The sequence below is a fragment of the Mesoplodon densirostris genome, chromosome 2 (assembly GCF_025265405.1).
Source record: "Mesoplodon densirostris isolate mMesDen1 chromosome 2, mMesDen1 primary haplotype, whole genome shotgun sequence".
Classification (NCBI taxonomy): Eukaryota; Metazoa; Chordata; class Mammalia; order Artiodactyla; family Ziphiidae; genus Mesoplodon; species Mesoplodon densirostris.
The window spans coordinates 38073924-38095280 of record NC_082662.1 but is presented as its reverse complement, the minus strand read 5'-3'; the positions used below and the strand labels follow the sequence as shown (position 1 = coordinate 38095280).

The 21357-nt window shown below is 47.5% G+C and overlaps 2 pseudogenes; both read left to right on the top strand.

The window, feature by feature from the left end:
* The first annotated feature begins 6126 nt into the window (after window positions 1-6126).
* On the top strand, window positions 6127-6236 carry LOC132484845 (U5 spliceosomal RNA; annotated as a pseudogene).
* A 12873-nt stretch (window positions 6237-19109) lies between these two features.
* LOC132484851 (U5 spliceosomal RNA) lies at window positions 19110-19219 on the top strand (annotated as a pseudogene).
* Window positions 19220-21357: the final 2138 nt, after the last annotated feature.

Genomic DNA, 21357 nt, shown 5'->3' with positions numbered 1-21357 from the left:
CGTCTAGCTCATCTGCATACCAGAATGCAGTGTAGACTACGTGAGAAATATTAACAGTATTATCTGTTTGAGAAACAAAAATTAATGTTTTATTTTCTTTAAAAGAAATTTTGAAAAATCTATTTATTTATTTATGGCCGTGTTGAGTCTTTGTTAGTGTGCACGGGTACTTTTCTCGAGTCGTGGCGAGCAGGGGGGCTACTCTTTGTTGCAGTGCACGGGCTCCCCCTCGCGGTAGCTTCTCTTGTTGTGGCGCACCGGCTCTAGGTGCGGGTGCTTCAGTAGTTGTGGCATTCGGGCTCAGTAATTGTGGCGCACGGGCTTAGTTGCTCGGTGACATGTGGGATCTTCCCGGACCAGGGCTCGAGCCCGTGTCCCCTGCGTTGGCAGGTGGATTCTTAACCACTACGCCACCAGGGAAGTCCCACCTTTTATTTTCTTGTCAGGAGATTTTACCCAGTAAGAACATGTTTAGGGGTAATTCTCTACAATGGAAGACAGGTTTTTGTTGGTAGGTACAAAGGCACCACAAACGTTGGGGGACCAACGAGTATATGGGAGGATGGGCATGCATGGTACACACATAGGCATTTCTCCCCAGTTTAACGAAATCTTTTTTGTCTTGGCAAAGATTTTCGTGGAGAGAAACACTTGAGAATTGGTAGTGGAATCTTTGGAGGTTTTACTTTAAATAAGGGTAAGGATGTGGGTTTTCAAAGACAAATGGCTGATGTGTAGAACTATAAAGCGGTTCGTAGTTAAGAAATAGAAGATACAGCCAACTTGTTGTTTTAGAAAACTGTTCCAAGTTTAAGTTGTAGGCTGGGAACTGCGTTCTCTGATTCCCTGCCCCAATCTGTAAGTGAGGCTCTAGAGAAGTTATATAGCAATCTTACTCGTGAACATAGATGCAAAAATTCTACACAAAATATTGGCAAATTGAGTCTAGCTGTATGTAAAAGGAATAAGGTACCATCTAGCAATGCACATATATAATCTTAATAGAAAGAAAGTTTGAAAAAATTGAATCTCAGTGTGGTAAGAGCTATCTACAAAAGACTATAGCAAAGGTCATACCTAATAGATGAAACCTTGGAAACATTCCCTCTTAGATGAGAAGGCAACCTCCCACACATTCCTCTCCACAAAATCTTTAGTAAAAGGTAAAAGACAAGCGATCTGGGACTTCCCTGGTGGCACAGTGGTTAAGAATCCGCCTGCCAATGTAGGGGACATGGGTTCAAGCCCTGGCCTGGGAAGATCATACATGCCACGGAGCAACTAACCCGTGCGCCACAACTACTGAGCCTGCGTTCTAGAGCCCGCAAGCCACAACTAGTGAGCCCGCGTGCCTCAACTACTGAGCCAGCGCTGCACAACAAGAGAAGCCACTGCAACGAGAAGCCCGCGCACCACAACGAAGACCCGATGGCAGCCGAAAAAAAAAAAAAAAAAGAACAAGTTATGTGAAGAGAGACCAGAGTCCACTTAGCTACATTTGCCACTCTCTCCTTAACTGACTGTAACTCTCCAAGACTGGTGTCTATTCCTGTGCTATGGCCGCTCCTCCAGAAAACCTGTGAAAGGGATTTTTTGAAAAGATGTACTATCTTTTTCTAATCTCTGGAAGAGTTTAAGACTATAAATTTTTCTTGAATGTTTGATAGAATTCTCTGAAGCTTCTGATCTTATGGAAAAAATTAACTACTGATTCATTTTCTTTAATGGTTAGAGGACAGTGTGGGTTTTCTACTTCTCGAGTATGTTTTGGTAAGCTATAGTTTCTTGTTCTTTTCATCTAAATTTTCAAATATATTGGACGAAGTTTTCATAATGTCATTAAAAATCATTTTAATGAATGTACCATCTATAATGATGTCTCCTTTTATAGTCTTCCTATTGATTATATGGGTTTTCTCTTTTTGCATCAGTTCCCTTTTCCCCCAAGTCAAATGGGAGTAACACAGGTGAATGCCTGCTTATGCAATGGATTTTATTACAGAGAGGAACCCTGATTTCAGAGAACCTGAATGTTATATAGCAGTCAGTAAGCATGCCTGCCTTTTGCTCTAAAGGGGAAACTGTCTTTCTTTTCTTGTCTTTTTTTTTTAAATTTATGGACCTTTAGTTAGTTAGTTAATTAATTAATTAATTTATTTATGGCTGCATGGGGTCTTCGTTGCTGCACGCGGGCTTTCTCTAGTTGCGGTGAGCGGGGGCTACTCTTCGTTGCGGTGCACGGGCTTCTCATCGTGGTGGCTTCTCTTGTTGCGGAGCACGGGCTCTAGGCGTGCGGGCTTCAGTAGTGGTGACACGCAGGCTCAGTAGTTGTGGCTCGCAGGCTTTACAGCGCAGGCTCAGCAGTTGTGGCACACAGGCTTAATTGCTCCGTGTCATGTGGGATCTTCCCGGACCAGGGATCAAACCTGTGTCCCCTGCTTTGGCAGTCAGATTCTTAACCACTGCGCCACCAGGGAAGTCCAGAAACTATCTTTATTTTCCAAAGCTGCTTGCTAAACAAACATCCTTGAAAAGATAGTCTGGAAGAAAGAACAGTAAGTATTTCATTTACAAGTTATGCAGAAACGTGAAAGACCTGTAGAGAATTGTCTCCTAGGACTGTTTTTCTTTTGCTAGAAGTAATCCTGTGGCAGACACAGTGGCTCTGTTCCTGAATTTAGGGGGAAAGCATTCAGTCTTTCGTTATTAAATATAATGTTAGCTGTAGATGTTTTTTTCTGTAGATGCTTTTCATCAAGCTGGGGAAGTTCTTCTCTCAGCCTTTCTTTTTCTCCTTCTTCCCCCCCACCCCCCCACCCCACCCCCCGTGCCCCTGGCGTGCCACATGGCTTGTGGGATCATAGTTCCCCAACCAGGAATTGAACCCGGGCCCTTGGCAGTGAAAGCGTGGAGTCCTAGCCACTGAAGCGCCAGGGAATTCCCAGGGAAGCTCTTCTCTAGTACTGTTTTTCTGAGATTTTTAAAGTACGAATGAGTTTTGAATTTTGTCACATGCATTTTCTGCAATGATTGATACACAATAATGTGATTTTCCTTCTTTACTCTGCTAATTTGGTAGATAAAATTGGTTGACTTTGGGATGTTGAACCAGCCTTGCATTCCTGGAATGAACCCCGGTTGGTCTCAGCCTGTTCTTCCCAATCACAGAATCAAAGAGTTACTCTCCCATGAGGAAGATCCTCAAGGATGTGTGGTGCCACCTCTTCCAGTGGTTGGTACTCTGGGGGCAGGCCTCTGGGACAGCCCCTTTCCTCTGTGGGCCAACCTGATTCAGAAACAGCTGGCCACTGCTTCGGCACTTTCTCTTTCATCCAGGTCTCCTGGGGTAGCCCTCATAATCCCAACTACACCCTACCCCAACCTCTTATTGCTCAGATATGGTTCTAATCTGGCATCACAGAGCCAGCAACCCTGTGGAGGGAAAGGGACCAGGACACTGAGCCTCCCCGTCTTCACCCAAACGCTCTCCCACCTGGATAAAAATGCAGCCTGGGATGCCTCTGGCCACTTGGCAGCTATAGCCTGGTGCCTGCAATCCCCAAGTCTTTCTCCCTTGTTCTTTTATTGTTTGGTTGTGAAACCTTTTCTTCCTTTTTTTTGAATTCGTGCTGCTTGGTTTTGGGGTCTGAGTGGTTGGCTCCTCCTCATATCTGACTATAGGGGCCTGGTCAGCTGCAGCACAGCTCTCAGTAGTAGCTGGGCTCTTCCCAGGCACAAGCTGGTGGCACCTTAGTGCCAGGATGCCCTGGAAAAAATGCCAGCCTGTGCCTCAGATAGCTTTTCCTGCAGCAAGAAGTGGCTAGGTGAACATTCAGGGTAAAAATGAATGGATGAGGATATTTTAATGAAATTTCCCTGAGCACCAGTGGCATTCTCTGCCCACATGGGACCAAGCTCTCCAGGAGACAGCTACCTGGTTCTGCGTCTTCACTTGGCACTAAATGCTTGAGCCTTCACTGATTATGTATCTGCTCCTTGATTATGTATGGGGATCCTTGGTAAAAATGAAGATTTATTCACTGAATCACTTTTGTTTTTTTGGCCGTGCCACTCGGCTTGTGGGATCTTAGCTCCCCGACCAGGGATCGAACCTGGGCCGCGGCAGTGAAAGCACCGAGTCCTAACTGCTGGACCGCCAGGGAATCCCCCACTGAATCACTTTAAAATAAATAAATAAATTTATGTATTTCCTTTTATTTTTGGCTGCGTTGGGTCTTTGTTGCTGCGCGCGGGCTTTTCTCTCGTTGCGGCGAGCGGGGGCTACTCTTCGTTGAAGTGCGCGCGCTTCTCATTGGGTGGCTTCTTTTGTTGCAGAGCACGGGCTCTAGGCACGCGGGCTTCAGGAGTTGTGGTACTCGGGCTCAGGAGTTGTGGCACACGGGCTGAGTTGCTCCTTGGCATGTGGGAACTTCCCGGGCCAGGGCTCGAACCCGTGTCCCCTGCATTGGCAGGTGGATTCTTAACCACTGTGCCACCAGGGACATCCCAAACCTATGACTCTTTAACACTATGTGAATTACATCCTGCACTGCCTTGTAGCAAATCACCCCCTGTAGCATTTGCATTTCAGAAAAATGGTCGCAGCAGGCCAACAGCCCCGAGACAAACCGACCCAGTTACCGGGCTGCCTGATGCCAGCAGTCACGGTTTAGAAATAATGCAGGAAGAAGACGAACGCAAGACCTTCACTATTTTGATCCTTATCATATATGCCAGGCTGCGAGCCCCACATATAAAATCTTTTCCGATTCCCGAAGGAGATGGGCGCACAGTTCTTCAGGCGCTAGCCTGCTGTGTCTTCCCTTCTGCCTGGCAGAAAAATAAAGCCATCTCTCTCTTCCTCCAAAATCTCTGTCTCCGTATTTCTGTTCGGCAGTGGTGCACAGGGAAGCTGATATTTCGGCAACACCATCATCCATCTGCTCTTGCTCTTAAGGCCAGTTGAAGATGGTCCCTTGCGGTTTCCCAAGTTAGGTTAGTGATGTGAAATTCTCCTGCCCCTGGCCCTACCTCCTTCCCTGTCCCCAGCCGCGCAGAAGGCAGTTTGCTGGTTGTCTTCCCCGATTCTTCTCCAAGTAGGTTATGTTTACTCCCCAAATCCCTGAGCCAGAGGCGGGGGTGCCTACACTCCCAAACCCTGAGTGTCCACCTTCCCCTGCTGTCTGTAGTCTCTTGTGCTGTGCCTACAGTGGCACCTGGGCTGGGGAGGACGCTGCCCTTGTCTAGGTTTTTCTAAGTGTGTTACTCAAGTTCCAACCTCCAGCTTGTGAACCAACTGTGTCTCTTTTTTGACTTGTAAGCAAATATTAAGCTTTGGGGTTGGGGAGAGGTCTGTAATGTGAAGAAACTTCTTGTCTTCCCTCCCCCCACATTGTTGTAAATAACTTTTTTTTTTTTTTTTTTTTGCGGTACCCGGGCCTCTCACTGCTGTGGCCTCTCCCGTTGCGGAGCACAGGCTCCGGACGCACAGCCTCAGCGGCCATGGCTCACGGGCCCAGCCGCTCCGCGGCATGTGGGATCTTCCCGGACCGGGGCACGAACCCGTGTCCCCTGCATCGGCAGGCGGACTCCCAACTTCGGCGCCACCAGGGAAGCCCTGTTGTAAATAACTTTTTACGGCGAAACCCCAGATTTGCACTTTTTTTTTTTTCTAACTGCTAAGACCATTTTCTTCCTCCTGGTGTTACTGTAACATTTGGAAAAGGAATATATGTCGTCCCTTAAAAAAAAGAAAAACAAAATAAAACAGACTTTCTGGTTGGGCTCGGCGACTATATTCCTATCTGTCTTCTGCTCCGCCCCCTGGTGGTGGCTCTAGACCGAGCAGGAAAACTAATAAAGGAAGGCGTTTGCCAAAGCGCGGGGTTCGTGACCCTGCTTCATTTACATACCCACAGTGCATTGCACTCGGGATCTTGTCTCCCTTCAAAAGCTAGATTCTTCTATTTCTTTTGACTCCCGCTCCCGCTCGAAATCAGGATATTTTCAGAGAATTTTCTGAAATAATGGCAGGACTCCCTCGTTTTGTGGGGATAAATAGTTACCGTTGGTTCCTTGGGACTTCCAGTTAGCCGAGGACTGTGTGAGAGGTTATGACACCGTTGGAGGGGTTTCTCTTCAACACGCGTAAATCTTTCGCCTTTTACTGAAGATTTTCGTGGAGAGAAATAACTCAAGAGTGGCTCAATTTTTGGAGGCCTTGTCTTCGCAAGGCTAATAAGTTTGTGCAAAAAGAAGAATGTTTTGTGCTTCGGTGTGTGTCTGCTGCTAGCATTCCACGTGGTGGAAAGAGTGATGCTGTTTCGACTTTGTTGTAGGCCGTTTTTGTGGTGGTGTGTTCGGGTTTGTGTTTCTCCCGGGATTCTTTTCGCTGTGTCGTGTTTTCACCTTGATGGTTGGTTTGTTGGTATTCTCGTGTTGAGAAGCGTCACGTCCCTGTGGTTTCGGAAGCCGACCAAGCGCCTGCAGTCCCAGCAGAGTCAAAGCGAGCTCGGTGTAATATAGGGGTGATCCGTGCTTGCGATTTTGTGGCTGTCATTCGTAGGCAGCTGGACTTGCCGGGGGGAGCAAGGTGTTGTGTCATGTTCCTGTGAGGTTGTCTGCAGGAAGCGAGCCTGTTGTGGACGGTGCAGCTGGTGTTCGCACAGTTGTGTGGTATTGGTCCTGGTTCGAGGAAGGTGGCACCCGGCAGTGGGACGGGGAAGAAAAGAAGCAGGCGTGAGAGAATCGCCCCCCACCCCCCGCTTCCTTAACGCGAGCGCTCCCCCCCCCCCACCCCGCAGCCCAGTTATAAGGAATTCAAATACTCACAGAGCTGGAGAACACACTTTGTTCCTAGGGCTTCGAGTTTTTATGTTTCCACGTTGGAGACCACGAGGCATTAAACTTGAACTGCTTCTTGTGCCTGGCACGGGGCCTGGCACAGAGCAGTCAGTCGTCCAATAGACGGTTGCTAGCTGTAGACTAATCGCTTAACCTGGCTTTGGTTCGGGTCTTGAATTCAAGTTCAGGCTTGGGCATCTCTGTTTGCAAAGGTTTTTCAAGGCAGTACGTGAGCACCTCGGGCGCGGCCCTCCCCTCTGGGACTGTGGTTCTAACTGCCGCACTTGTGTAACGTGGCTTTTTAAAACACTTCCAAAAAATTGAAGTATGGTTGGTTGATTTCCGTATGATATGTATTTATATACATACTTTCTGATGAGGTAGTTTAGCCTTAAAACTAGAACTGTTAAAAATAAGAAATCCTAGGAATTCTCTGGCGCTCTAGGAGTTAGGGCTCCACGCTTCCACTGGAGAGGGCGCGGGTTCTATCCCTGGTTGGGGAAATGAAACCCAGCAGGCCGTGCGGTGCGCCCCCCCCCCAGAAAAAAAGAAGAGGAAACATGCTCAAGATCATCTGAAGTTTCCAGTTTCTAATGTGGATCAAGACAGCAAGTAATTGCTATAAATTTTAACTTTAGAAGTAAGCTTAGGGCTTTCCTGGTGGTGCAGGGGTTAAGAGTCCGCCTGCCATGGCAGGGGACACGGGTTCAAGCGCTGGTCCCGGAATCTCCCCCATGCCATGGAGCAACTAAGCCCGGGTACCGCAACTACTGCGCCTGTATTCTAGAGCCTGCGTGCCACAACCTCTGAGCCCGAGTGACACAAGCACTGAAGCCCACGTGCCTAGAGCCCGTGCTCGGCAACAAGAGAAGCCACCGCAGTGAGAAGCCCGCACAGCGCAACGAAGAGCAGCCCCCGCTCCACGCAACTAGAGAAAGCCCGCGCGCAGCAACGAAGAGCCAACACAGCCCAAAATATGTACAATACATAAGTTAGACAGACAAAAAAAAGCTTATACTGCATGACAATCAAATGCAATATACAAACCTTAACTGGATCCTGAACAAACACCCCAGAACACACCAAGAAAAGGAAGGCAGGAAGAAAGGAGAAGGTACACTTTTGGTACCCTTGTGGAAATTTTAGTATGTACTCTATTTCACGTGACGCTATCCAGTTAATAATTGTATTTGTTTTCTTGCTGCTGTAACAAATTATCACACGCTTAGTGACTTAAAACAACTTCTGGAGGCCAGGAGTGAAGAATTAAGGTGTTGACAGGGCTGCATTCTTTCTAGAGGCTTCCAGGGAGAATCTGTTCCCTTGCCTTTAGAAAGCTGGCTTCATTCCTTGGCCTGTGACCCCTTCCTTGCGCTCCAAATCTCTTGCTTCTGTCGTGTCATCTCCTAACTCTGGATCCTCCTGCCGTAAAAAGACCCTCGTAATTACCTGGGGCCCACCTAGATAATCCAGGAGAATCTCCCCATCTCAAGATCCTTCATCACACCTGCAAAATCCCTTGTACCATGTGAAGTAACATATCTACAGGTTCCTGGGATTAGGATGTGGATGTATGTGGAGGCGATGACTCACACTACCACAATAATGATCTAGTAATTATGGAGGAGAACGGCCTTATTCTTAGTAGACACGTAATGTGAAATATTTAGTAGTGAAATGTCATGATATCTGAAACTTTCAAATAGCCCAGTAAAGAGAGCGAGAGAAAGAAAATGGGTCATAGGTACTCATTCTTTCAACTTTTTGTAGTTTTGAACTTTTGGAAATGGGAATGTGGGAATGTGAATTGGTACAGCCACTATGGAGAACGGTATGGAGGTTCCTTAAAAAACTACAAATAGAACTACCATATGACCCAGCAATCCCACTACTGGGCATATACCCTGAGAAAACCATAATTCAAAAAGAGACATGTACCAAAATGTTCATAGCAGCCCTATTTACAATAGCCCGGAGATGGAAACAACCTAAGTGTCCATCATCGGATGAATGGATAAAGAAGATGTGGCACATATATACAATGGAATATTACTCAGCCATAAAAATAAATGAAATTGAGCTATTTGTAATGAGGTGGATGGACCTAGAGTCTGTCATACAGAGTGAAGTAAGTCAGAAAGAGAAAGACAAATACTGTATGCTGACACATATATATGGAATTTAAGGAAAAAAATGTCATCAAGAACATAGGGGTAAGACAGGAATAAAGACACAGACCTACTAGAGCATGGACTTGAGGATATGGGGAGGGGGAAGGGTAAGCTGTGACAAAGTGAAAGAGCGGCATGGACATAGATACACTACCAAACGTAAGGTAGATAGCTAGTGGGAAGCAGCCGCATAGCACAGGGAGATCAGCTCGGTTCTTTGTGACCGCCTGGAGGGGTGGGATAGGGAGGGTGGGAGGGAGACGCAAAAGGGAGGGGATATGGGAACATATGTATATGTATAACTGATTAAATTTGTAAAATAAAAAATAAAAAAAATAAAAAATAAAAAAAAGAAGAATCTAAGTTATAAAAAAAAAGTTGGGGGAAAATATATGTATAGTAATAAATTTCATGTAACGTATATTTCTTTTGGATATTTGTATTATACTTAAGATTTCATTTTTATTTATTTATTTTGAAAAGTATTTATTTGGCTGAGCCAGGTCTTAACTGCGGCATGCATGATCTTTAGCTACGGCATGAGAACACTTAGTTGCAGCATGTGGGATCTAGGTCCCTGACCAGGGATCGAACCTGGACCCCCTGCATTGGGAGCGTGGAGTCTTAGCCCCTGGACCACCAGGGAAGTCCCCTAAGATTTCATGTTTTAAAGTTCCATTGTTATTAAAGTGTTATCGTCTTAGACTAGTGGTTTCCAGATTTTTGGATTTTCCAATTATTAAAATTTCCAAAAAATTTCTGGGGTACTGGATGTTAAAATCATGATTCTACAAAAAGGCCATTCCAAGACTAAAAACAGTAAGAGTGACTTGACACCAAAGGACAGGACACGTCTTTCAAACAGGAAATCCATTTGGCTTTATGGAAAACATACCGATATTTCGTTAGCTTTTCTCTCCTCCCTCTGCCCAAATAGAGGAAAGCTGAGGCTCAAAAATCCCAGTTTGGGGTAAATTAGGCTGCCTTTGACCAACAAGATCAGGGCCCGTGATGCCCTCTTGTGGCACCCTGGAGAATTACTGCCATCTGACTTCATGGCCTCTGACTTTGAGGGACAATTCCCTCCCAGTAACTCGGTCGTTCATTCGTATGTGCCAGGCATTGTTCTCAGCATCTGGGACATATCAGTAATGAAAACAAATATCCCTGCCCTACTGGAGCTTACATTCAGGTGGGGAGACAGACAATAAATAAATAACACACAAATAAGTGCTATGGAAAAAACAGCAGTGGTAGGCATTGGGGGTCAGAGTATAGGGGTTGGTAGTGTGTGATGTGACTTAAAAAAGGGTAACCGTCCCTGAGAAGATAACTTTGTTTTTTTAAACAATTATTTATTTATTTGGTTGCACCGGGTCTTAGTTGCGGCAGGCGGGCTCCTTACTTGTGGCTCGCCAGTTCCTTAGTTGTGGCGTGCACGTGGGATCTAGTTCCCTAACCAGGGATCGAACCCTGGCCCCCTGTATTGGGAGCACGGTTTCTTACCCACTGCACCACGAGGTAAGTCCTGAGAAGATACCTTTTGTGTAAAGAGTTGAAAGGAGGTCAAGGAGTGAGCCATGCAGACACCTGGGGTGAGGGTTCTAGGAATAGAACCTCTCTCATGTGTTGAGCAGAAAAGTCTGCACAAAAGCCCTAAAGCAGGAGCTTGTTTTGTCACCTTCAAGAACCACACAGCCAATGTGTTTGGAGCCCAGTGAAGAAGAGAGAGAGAGAAGTAGGAGAGAGTTCAGAAGTCATGGGAGACTAGATCACCCTGGAGGCCATAACAGTAAGGGCTTGGGCTTTACTCAGTGAAATGGAGAGCCCTGCAAGGTTCTGAGCAGAGTGACAGAATCTGAAGTTTACAAGGAGCACTCTGGCTGCTGCGTTGACAAAGAGAATGGGGCAGAAAGCGGAGTCAGCTAGAGGAGAGATGATGGTGGCTTGGACCTGAGTATCAGCAATGGAGGTAGTGAGACATAGTTGGATTCTGGATATATTTGGAAGGTAGAGTCAACAGACAGGATGGATCCAGAGGTTAAAGAGAGACATCAAGGAGAACACCACGATTTTGTTCTGAGAAGCAGGAAGGATGAGTTGCCATCAGTTGAGTTGGGGAAGATGGCACAGGACTGGGAGGTCAGTTTTGGACACTGATGAAATATAAATCCATATTCTAAAGCGAGTCAAGGAAAATTTGAACATAAAAGTTTTCCTCTGCCCTTTGGCCTCCTCTCCTCCCTCTACTGTGCATTGCGTATCTGCACCATGCATCGACCAACCTCCCCATCGGCAGAAATACCTGCTCAACTCTAAAAAGCAACATTCTCTTAGTATCAATGAGGTAAGTCCTTAGGAGATAACCTTCCTTCTTGATCTTGTAAGGGGCCCTGATGACCCATGACCCATTACTTGCTTTGTAGGTGTCGATCTGGATTGTGTGAATGTCACTGTGTACGTCATTTAAGGTACAAAGCCCTGGATAACTGTGCTTTGACCTCTCACAGGCAGAACAGTTCTTGGAGCTTTCTGAGAGGCTGTTCCCGGCTTATACGCCACAATTTGGCTCGAATAAAATTTTCCATTGCTTTCTTAGATCAACTGATTAAATTATTCGTCGACAACACAATGACATAGAAATGTTTATCTGGAAATAATAGAACTGTGGGAGCCGTTGCACAGAAGTGGTATTTAAGGCAATGGAATCCCCAGGGTGTAAACGTAGGGATGAGGCTCCAGGTCACAGAGTCCTGCCTCACTCCACCTTGAAGGAAACTGGGTTGAAGAGGAGGAACCAGCAAAAGAGAATGAAAGGAAGCAACCGGAGAGGCAGGAGAAAAACCAGGTCGGTGTGGTGTCCTGGATGGGAGAGCGCAGGGGCCAGCAGGGAGCTGAGGTAAGGCCCGCTCCTCAGGCTGTGCCCTTGAATCTTCTACGACGTTGGTGGTCCTTCCCCTCAGACCAGCTTTTATCCTTGGTGGGCAGAGGCACCCCGACCCATCATCATGACTCTCACTAGATCTCCCTCTGCCCTCCACACACGGACACCAGATAGGTAGCAAGACCGTTTGTTTACTGAACCCTTCCCAGCCAGCTCTCCTTTTCCTCTTCTGGCGGGCAGAACCCCAGCTTCCCACCAAGGGCCAAGAGGAGTCAACCGGAGCTTGGCCCTGGCTCCTTCCTTCTGCCAGGCTTCCCTGCCACACAGCCTCGGCTTCCTGGCTTGCCTTGGAGGCTCTGTTAGTCCTTTGCTTCCACAGCCTCTTTCTGGAAGTGTGTGATGTAGGCCACCTGACCCTGATTACAATGGCCCAAGTAAAAGCTCATGGTGCTGTCGGAGAGGCCACTGAGATACAGCTCTGGGGACAGGGAGATGAGCCTGAGTCTGGGTGCCGCCCGCACCTCTGCCCCAGGCCCCCTCACACCCCACTCACCTTTGGTGACATTGACTTTTTTGGTCGCCAAGATGTCCGCCTGAATGCTGTCTATTTTCACCTCTAAGTCCTCGGCGTTGCCCTGAGGACAGGAGCACGGGGAGCTGGCCTGGATGCCAGGGCAGCCTGGACTTGGAGTTGGGCGTGGGCAGATGGAGGCTGCAGGCTGCGGTCAGGCTCTTAGGCTGACTGGAAGGGCAGGAAAGGGGACGGAAGGGTGCCAGGTGGAGAAGCCCAAGCCAGGGCAGTCCCTCCTGCCGCCGGCGCCCAGGCCGATCTGTGTGTGGGGTGTACCAGGGCAGGGGCCGAGGTGACAAGTGCTATAAAAGGGGTCGGTGGGCTGTGGGAGAGCCTGGGAAGATGGCAGAGGACTGAATATTTTTGTAAAGAGAAAGGAACCCCAGACAGGCAGAGCTGGAAGCGGGCAGGTAATGTGGTGTGATAGGACAGCGGGTGAACACAAGTGCTTGCTGCATGGAAGACAGGGCTTAGAGATGAGCTGTCCCCCCAGCTGCAGAGTCAAGTGCTTTTGGCCCCTCCACGTCTAGCTCATCTGCATACCAGAATGCAGTGTAGACTACGTGAGAAATATTAACAGTATTATCTGTTTGAGAAACAAAAATTAATGTTTTATTTTCTTTAAAAGAAATTTTGAAAAATCTATTTATTTATTTATGGCCGTGTTGAGTCTTTGTTAGTGTGCACGGGTACTTTTCTCGAGTCGTGGCGAGCAGGGGGGCTACTCTTTGTTGCAGTGCACGGGCTCCCCCTCGCGGTAGCTTCTCTTGTTGTGGCGCACCGGCTCTAGGTGCGGGTGCTTCAGTAGTTGTGGCATTCGGGCTCAGTAATTGTGGCGCACGGGCTTAGTTGCTCGGTGACATGTGGGATCTTCCCGGACCAGGGCTCGAGCCCGTGTCCCCTGCGTTGGCAGGTGGATTCTTAACCACTACGCCACCAGGGAAGTCCCACCTTTTATTTTCTTGTCAGGAGATTTTACCCAGTAAGAACATGTTTAGGGGTAATTCTCTACAATGGAAGACAGGTTTTTGTTGGTAGGTACAAAGGCACCACAAACGTTGGGGGACCAACGAGTATATGGGAGGATGGGCATGCATGGTACACACATAGGCATTTCTCCCCAGTTTAACGAAATCTTTTTTGTCTTGGCAAAGATTTTCGTGGAGAGAAACACTTGAGAATTGGTAGTGGAATCTTTGGAGGTTTTACTTTAAATAAGGGTAAGGATGTGGGTTTTCAAAGACAAATGGCTGATGTGTAGAACTATAAAGCGGTTCGTAGTTAAGAAATAGAAGATACAGCCAACTTGTTGTTTTAGAAAACTGTTCCAAGTTTAAGTTGTAGGCTGGGAACTGCGTTCTCTGATTCCCTGCCCCAATCTGTAAGTGAGGCTCTAGAGAAGTTATATAGCAATCTTACTCGTGAACATAGATGCAAAAATTCTACACAAAATATTGGCAAATTGAGTCTAGCTGTATGTAAAAGGAATAAGGTACCATCTAGCAATGCACATATATAATCTTAATAGAAAGAAAGTTTGAAAAAATTGAATCTCAGTGTGGTAAGAGCTATCTACAAAAGACTATAGCAAAGGTCATACCTAATAGATGAAACCTTGGAAACATTCCCTCTTAGATGAGAAGGCAACCTCCCACACATTCCTCTCCACAAAATCTTTAGTAAAAGGTAAAAGACAAGCGATCTGGGACTTCCCTGGTGGCACAGTGGTTAAGAATCCGCCTGCCAATGTAGGGGACACGGGTTCAAGCCCTGGCCTGGGAAGATCATACATGCCACGGAGCAACTAACCCGTGCGCCACAACTACTGAGCCTGCGTTCTAGAGCCCGCAAGCCACAACTAGTGAGCCCGCGTGCCTCAACTACTGAGCCAGCGCTGCACAACAAGAGAAGCCACTGCAACGAGAAGCCCGCGCACCACAACGAAGACCCGATGGCAGCCGAAAAAAAAAAAAAAAAAAGAACAAGTTATGTGAAGAGAGACCAGAGTCCACTTAGCTACATTTGCCACTCTCTCCTTAACTGACTGTAACTCTCCAAGACTGGTGTCTATTCCTGTGCTATGGCCGCTCCTCCAGAAAACCTGTGAAAGGGATTTTTTGAAAAGATGTACTATCTTTTTCTAATCTCTGGAAGAGTTTAAGACTATAAATTTTTCTTGAATGTTTGATAGAATTCTCTGAAGCTTCTGATCTTATGGAAAAAATTAATTACTGATTCATTTTCTTTAATGGTTAGAGGACAGTGTGGGTTTTCTACTTCTCGAGTATGTTTTGGTAAGCTATAGTTTCTTGCTCTTTTCATCTAAATTTTCAAATATATTGGACGAAGTTTTCATAATGTCATTAAAAATCATTTTAATGAATGTACCATCTATAATGATGTCTCCTTTTATAGTCTTCCTATTGATTATATGGGTTTTCTCTTTTTGCATCAGTTCCCTTTTCCCCCAAGTCAAATGGGAGTAACACAGGTGAATGCCTGCTTATGCAATGGATTTTATTACAGAGAGGAACCCTGATTTCAGAGAACCTGAATGTTATATAGCAGTCAGTAAGCATGCCTGCCTTTTGCTCTAAAGGGGAAACTGTCTTTCTTTTCTTGTCTTTTTTTTTTAAATTTATGGACCTTTAGTTAGTTAGTTAATTAATTAATTAATTAATTTATGGCTGCATGGGGTCTTCGTTGCTGCACGCGGGCTTTCTCTAGTTGCGGTGAGCGGGGGCTACTCTTCGTTGCGGTGCACGGGCTTCTCATCGTGGTGGCTTCTCTTGTTGCGGAGCACGGGCTCTAGGCGTGCGGGCTTCAGTAGTGGTGACACGCAGGCTCAGTAGTTGTGGCTCGCAGGCTTTACAGCGCAGGCTCAGCAGTTGTGGCACACAGGCTTAATTGCTCCGTGTCATGTGGGATCTTCCCGGACCAGGGATCAAACCTGTGTCCCCTGCTTTGGCAGTCAGATTCTTAACCACTGCGCCACCAGGGAAGTCCAGAAACTATCTTTATTTTCCAAAGCTGCTTGCTAAACAAACATCCTTGAAAAGATAGTCTGGAAGAAAGAACAGTAAGTATTTCATTTACAAGTTATGCAGAAACGTGAAAGACCTGTAGAGAATTGTCTCCTAGGACTGTTTTTCTTTTGCTAGAAGTAATCCTGTGGCAGACACAGTGGCTCTGTTCCTGAATTTAGGGGGAAAGCATTCAGTCTTTCGTTATTAAGTATAATGTTAGCTGTAGATGTTTTTTTCTGTAGATGCTTTTCATCAAGCTGGGGAAGTTCTTCTCTCAGCCTTTCTTTTTCTCCTTCTTCCCCCCCACCCCCACCCCCCCCCGTGCCCCTGGCGTGCCACATGGCTTGTGGGATCATAGTTCCCCAACCAGGAATTGAACCCGGGCCCTTGGCAGTGAAAGCGTGGAGTCCTAGCCACTGAAGCGCCAGGGAATTCCCAGGGAAGCTCTTCTCTAGTACTGTTTTTCTGAGATTTTTAAAGTACGAATGAGTTTTGAATTTTGTCACATGCATTTTCTGCAATGATTGATACACAATAATGTGATTTTCCTTCTTTACTCTGCTAATTTGGTAGATAAAATTGGTTGACTTTGGGATGTTGAACCAGCCTTGCATTCCTGGAATGAACCCCGGTTGGTCTCAGCCTGTTCTTCCCAATCACAGAATCAAAGAGTTACTCTCCCATGAGGAAGATCCTCAAGGATGTGTGGTGCCACCTCTTCCAGTGGTTGGTACTCTGGGGGCAGGCCTCTGGGACAGCCCCTTTCCTCTGTGGGCCAACCTGATTCAGAAACAGCTGGCCACTGCTTCGGCACTTTCTCTTTCATCCAGGTCTCCTGGGGTAGCCCTCATAATCCCAACTACACCCTACCCCAACCTCTTATTGCTCAGATATGGTTCTAATCTGGCATCACAGAGCCAGCAACCCTGTGGAGGGAAAGGGACCAGGACACTGAGCCTCCCTGTCTTCACCCAAACGCTCTCCCACCTGGATAAAAATGCAGCCTGGGATGCCTCTGGCCACTTGGCAGCTATAGCCTGGTGCCTGCAATCCCCAAGTCTTTCTCCCTTGTTCTTTTATTGTTTCTTTTTTTTGAATTCTTCCTTTTTCTTGAATTCGTGCTGCTTGGTTTTGGGGTCTGAGTGGTTGGCTCCTCCTCATATCTGACTATAGGGGCCTGGTCAGCTGCAGCACAGCTCTCAGTAGTAGCTGGGCTCTTCCCAGGCACAAGCTGGTGGCACCTTAGTGCCAGGATGCCCTGGAAAAAATGCCAGCCTGTGCCTCAGATAGCTTTTCCTGCAGCAAGAAGTGGCTAGGTGAACATTCAGGGTAAAAATGAATGGATGAGGATATTTTAATGAAATTTCCCTGAGCACCAGTGGCATTCTCTGCCCACATGGGACCAAGCTCTCCAGGAGACAGCTACCTGGTTCTGCGTCTTCACTTGGCACTAAATGCTTGAGCCTTCACTGATTATGTATCTGCTCCTTGATTATGTATGGGGATCCTTGGTAAAAATGAAGATTTATTCACTGAATCACTTTTGTTTTTTTGGCCGTGCCACTCGGCTTGTGGGATCTTAGCTCCCCGACCAGGGATCGAACCTGGGCCGCGGCAGTGAAAGCACCGAGTCCTAACTGCTGGACCGCCAGGGAATCCCCCACTGAATCACTTTAAAATAAATAAATAAATTTATGTATTTCCTTTTATTTTTGGCTGCGTTGGGTCTTTGTTGCTGCGCGCGGGCTTTTCTCTCGTTGCGGCGAGCGGGGGCTACTCTTCGTTGAAGTGCGCGCGCTTCTCATTGGGTGGCTTCTTTTGTTGCAGAGCACGGGCTCTAGGCACGCGGGCTTCAGGAGTTGTGGTACTCGGGCTCAGGAGTTGTGGCACACGGGCTGAGTTGCTCCTTGGCATGTGGGAACTTCCCGGGCCAGGGCTCGAACCCGTGTCCCCTGCATTGGCAGGTGGATTCTTAACCACTGTGCCACCAGGGACATCCCAAACCTATGACTCTTTAACACTATGTGAATTACATCCTGCACTGCCTTGTAGCAAATCACCCCCTGTAGCATTTGCATTTCAGAAAAATGGTCGCAGCAGGCCAACAGCCCCGAGACAAACCGACCCAGTTACCGGGCTGCCTGATGCCAGCAGTCACGGTTTAGAAATAATGCAGGAAGAAGACGAACGCAAGACCTTCACTATTTTGATCCTTATCATATATGCCAGGCTGCGAGCCCCACATATAAAATCTTTTCCGATTCCCGAAGGAGATGGGCGCACAGTTCTTCAGGCGCTAGCCTGCTGTGTCTTCCCTTCTGCCTGGCAGAAAAATAAAGCCATCTCTCTCTTCCTCCAAAATCTCTGTCTCCGTATTTCTGTTCGGCAGTGGTGCACAGGGAAGCTGATATTTCGGCAACACCATCATCCATCTGCTCTTGCTCTTAAGGCCAGTTGAAGATGGTCCCTTGCGGTTTCCCAAGTTAGGTTAGTGATGTGAAATTCTCCTGCCCCTGGCCCTACCTCCTTCCCTGTCCCCAGCCGCGTAGAAGGCAGTTTGCTGGTTGTCTTCCCCGATTCTTCTCCAAGTAGGTTATGTTTACTCCCCAAATCCCTGAGCCAGAGGCGGGGGTGCCTACACTCCCAAACCCTGAGTGTCCACCTTCCCCTGCTGTCTGTAGTCTCTTGTGCTGTGCCTACAGTGGCACCTGGGCTGGGGAGGACGCTGCCCTTGTCTAGGTTTTTCTAAGTGTGTTACTCAAGTTCCAACCTCCAGCTTGTGAACCAACTGTGTCTCTTTTTTGACTTGTAAGCAAATATTAAGCTTTGGGGTTGGGGGGAGGTCTGTAATGTGAAGAAACTTCTTGTCTTCCCTCCCCCCACATTGTTGTAAATAACTTTTTTTTTTTTTTTTGCGGTACCCGGGCCTCTCACTGCTGTGGCCTCTCCCGTTGCGGAGCACAGGCTCCGGACGCACAGCCTCAGCGGCCATGGCTCACGGGCCCAGCCGCTCCGCGGCATGTGGGATCTTCCCGGACCGGGGCACGAACCCGTGTCCCCTGCATCGGCAGGCGGACTCCCAACTTCGGCGCCACCAGGGAAGCCCTGTTGTAAATAACTTTTTACGGCGAAACCCCAGATTTGCACTTTTTTTTTTTTCTAACTGCTAAGACCATTTTCTTCCTCCTGGTGTTACTGTAACATTTGGAAAAGGAATATATGTCGTCCCTTAAAAAAAAGAAAAACAAAATAAAACAGACTTTCTGGTTGGGCTCGGCGACTATATTCCTATCTGTCTTCTGCTCCGCCCCCTGGTGGTGGCTCTAGACCGAGCAGGAAAACTAATAAAGGAAGGCGTTTGCCAAAGCGCGGGGTTCGTGACCCTGCTTCATTTACATACCCACAGTGCATTGCACTCGGGATCTTGTCTCCCTTCAAAAGCTAGATTCTTCTATTTCTTTTGACTCCCGCTCCCGCTCGAAATCAGGATATTTTCAGAGAATTTTCTGAAATAATGGCAGGACTCACTCGTTGTGTGGGGGTAAATAGTTACCGTTGGTTCCTTGGGACTTCCAGTTAGCCGAGGACTGTGTGAGAGGTTATGACACCGTTGGAGGGGTTTCTCTTCAACACGCGTAAATCTTTCGCCTTTTACTGAAGATTTTCGTGGAGAGAACTAACTCAAGAGTGGCTCAATTTTTGGAGGCCTTGTCTTCGCAAGGCTAATAAGTTTGTGCAAAAAGAAGAACGTTTTGTGCTTCGGTGTGTGTCTGCTGCTAGCATTCCACGTGGTGGAAAGAGTGATGCTGTTTCGACTTTGTTGTAGGCCGTTTTTGTGGTGGTGTGTTCGGGTTTGTGTTTCTCCCGGGATTCTTTTCGCTGTGTCGTGTTTTCACCTTGATGGTTGGTTTGTTGGTATTCTCGTGTTGAGAAGCGTCACGTCCCTGTGGTTTCGGAAGCCGACCAAGCGCCTGCAGTCCCAGCAGAGTCAAAGCGAGCTCGGTGTAATATAGGGGTGATCCGTGCTTGCGATTTTGTGGCTGTCATTCGTAGGCAGCTGGACTTGCCGGGGGGAGCAAGGTGTTGTGTCATGTTCCTGTGAGGTTGTCTGCAGGAAGCGAGCCTGTTGTGGACGGTGCAGCTGGTGTTCGCACAGTTGTGTGGTATTGGTCCTGGTTCGAGGAAGGCGGCACCCGGCAGTGGGACGGGGAAGAAAAGAAGCAGGCGTGAGAGAATCGCCCCCCACCCCCCGCTTCCTTAACGCGAGCGCTCCCCCCCGCCACCCCGCAGCCCAGTTATAAGGAATTCAAATACTCACAGAGCTGGAGAACACACTTTGTTCCTAGGGCTTCGAGTTTTTATGTTTCCACGTTGGAGACCACGAGGCATTAAACTTGAACTGCTTCTTGTGCCTGGCACGGGGCCTGGCACAGAGCAGTCAGTCGTCCAATAGACGGTTGCTAGCTGTAGACTAATCGCTTAACCTGGCTTTGGTTCGGGTCTTGAATTCAAGTTCAGGCTTGGGCATCTCTGTTTGCAAAGGTTTTTCAAGGCAGTACGTGAGCACCTCGGGCGCGGCCCTCCCCTCTGGGACTGTGGTTCTAACTGCCGCACTTGTGTAACGTGGCTTTTTAAAACACTTCCAAAAAATTGAAGTATGGTTGGTTGATTTCCGTATGATATGTATTTATATACATACTTTCTGATGAGGTAGTTTAGCCTTAAAACTAGAACTGTTAAAAATAAGAAATCCTAGGAATTCTCTGGCGCTCTAGGAGTTAGGGCTCCACGCTTCCACTGGAGAGGGCGCGGGTTCTATCCCTGGTTGGGGAAATGAAACCCAGCAGGCCGTGCGGTGCGCTCCCCCCCCCAAAAAAGAAGAGGAAACATGCTCAAGATCATCTGAAGTTTCCAGTTTCTAATGTGGATCAAGACAGCAAGTAATTGCTATAAATTTTAACTTTAGAAGTAAGCTTAGGGCTTTCCTGGTGGTGCAGGGGTTAAGAGTCCGCCTGCCATGGCAGGGGACACGGGTTCAAGCGCTGGTCCCGGAATCTCCCCCATGCCATGGAGCAACTAAGCCCGGGTACCGCAACTACTGCGCCTGTATTCTAGAGCCTGCGTGCCACAACCTCTGAGCCCGAGTGACACAAGCACTGAAGCCCACGTGCCTAGAGCCCGTGCTCGGCAACAAGAGAAGCCACCGCAGTGAGAAGCCCGCACAGCGCAACGAAGAGCAGCCCCCGCTCCACGCAACTAGAGAAAGCCCGCGCGCAGCAACGAAGAGCCAACACAGCCCAAAATATGTACAATACATAAGTTAGACAGACAAAAAAAAGCTTATACTGCATGACAATCAAATGCAATATACAAACCTTAACTGGATCCTGAACAAACACCCCAGAACACACCAAGAAAAGGAAGGCAGGAAGAAAGGAGAAGGTACACTTTTGGTACCCTTGTGGAAATTTTAGTATGTACTCTATTTCACGTGACGCTATTCAGTTAATAATTGTATTTGTTTTCTTGCTGCTGTAACAAATTATCACACGCTTAGTGACTTAAAACAACTTCTGGAGGCCAGGAGTGAAGAATTAAGGTGTTGACAGGGCTGCATTCTTTCTAGAGGCTTCCAGGGAGAATCTGTTCCCTTGCCTTTAGAAAGCTGGCTTCATTCCTTGGCCTGTGACCCCTTCCTTGCGCTCCAAATCTCTTGCTTCTGTCGTGTCATCTCCTAACTCTGGATCCTCCTGCCGTAAAAAGACCCTCGTAATTACCTGGGGCCCACCTAGATAATCCAGGAGAATCTCCCCATCTCAAGATCCTTCATCACACCTGCAAAATCCCTTGTACCATGTGAAG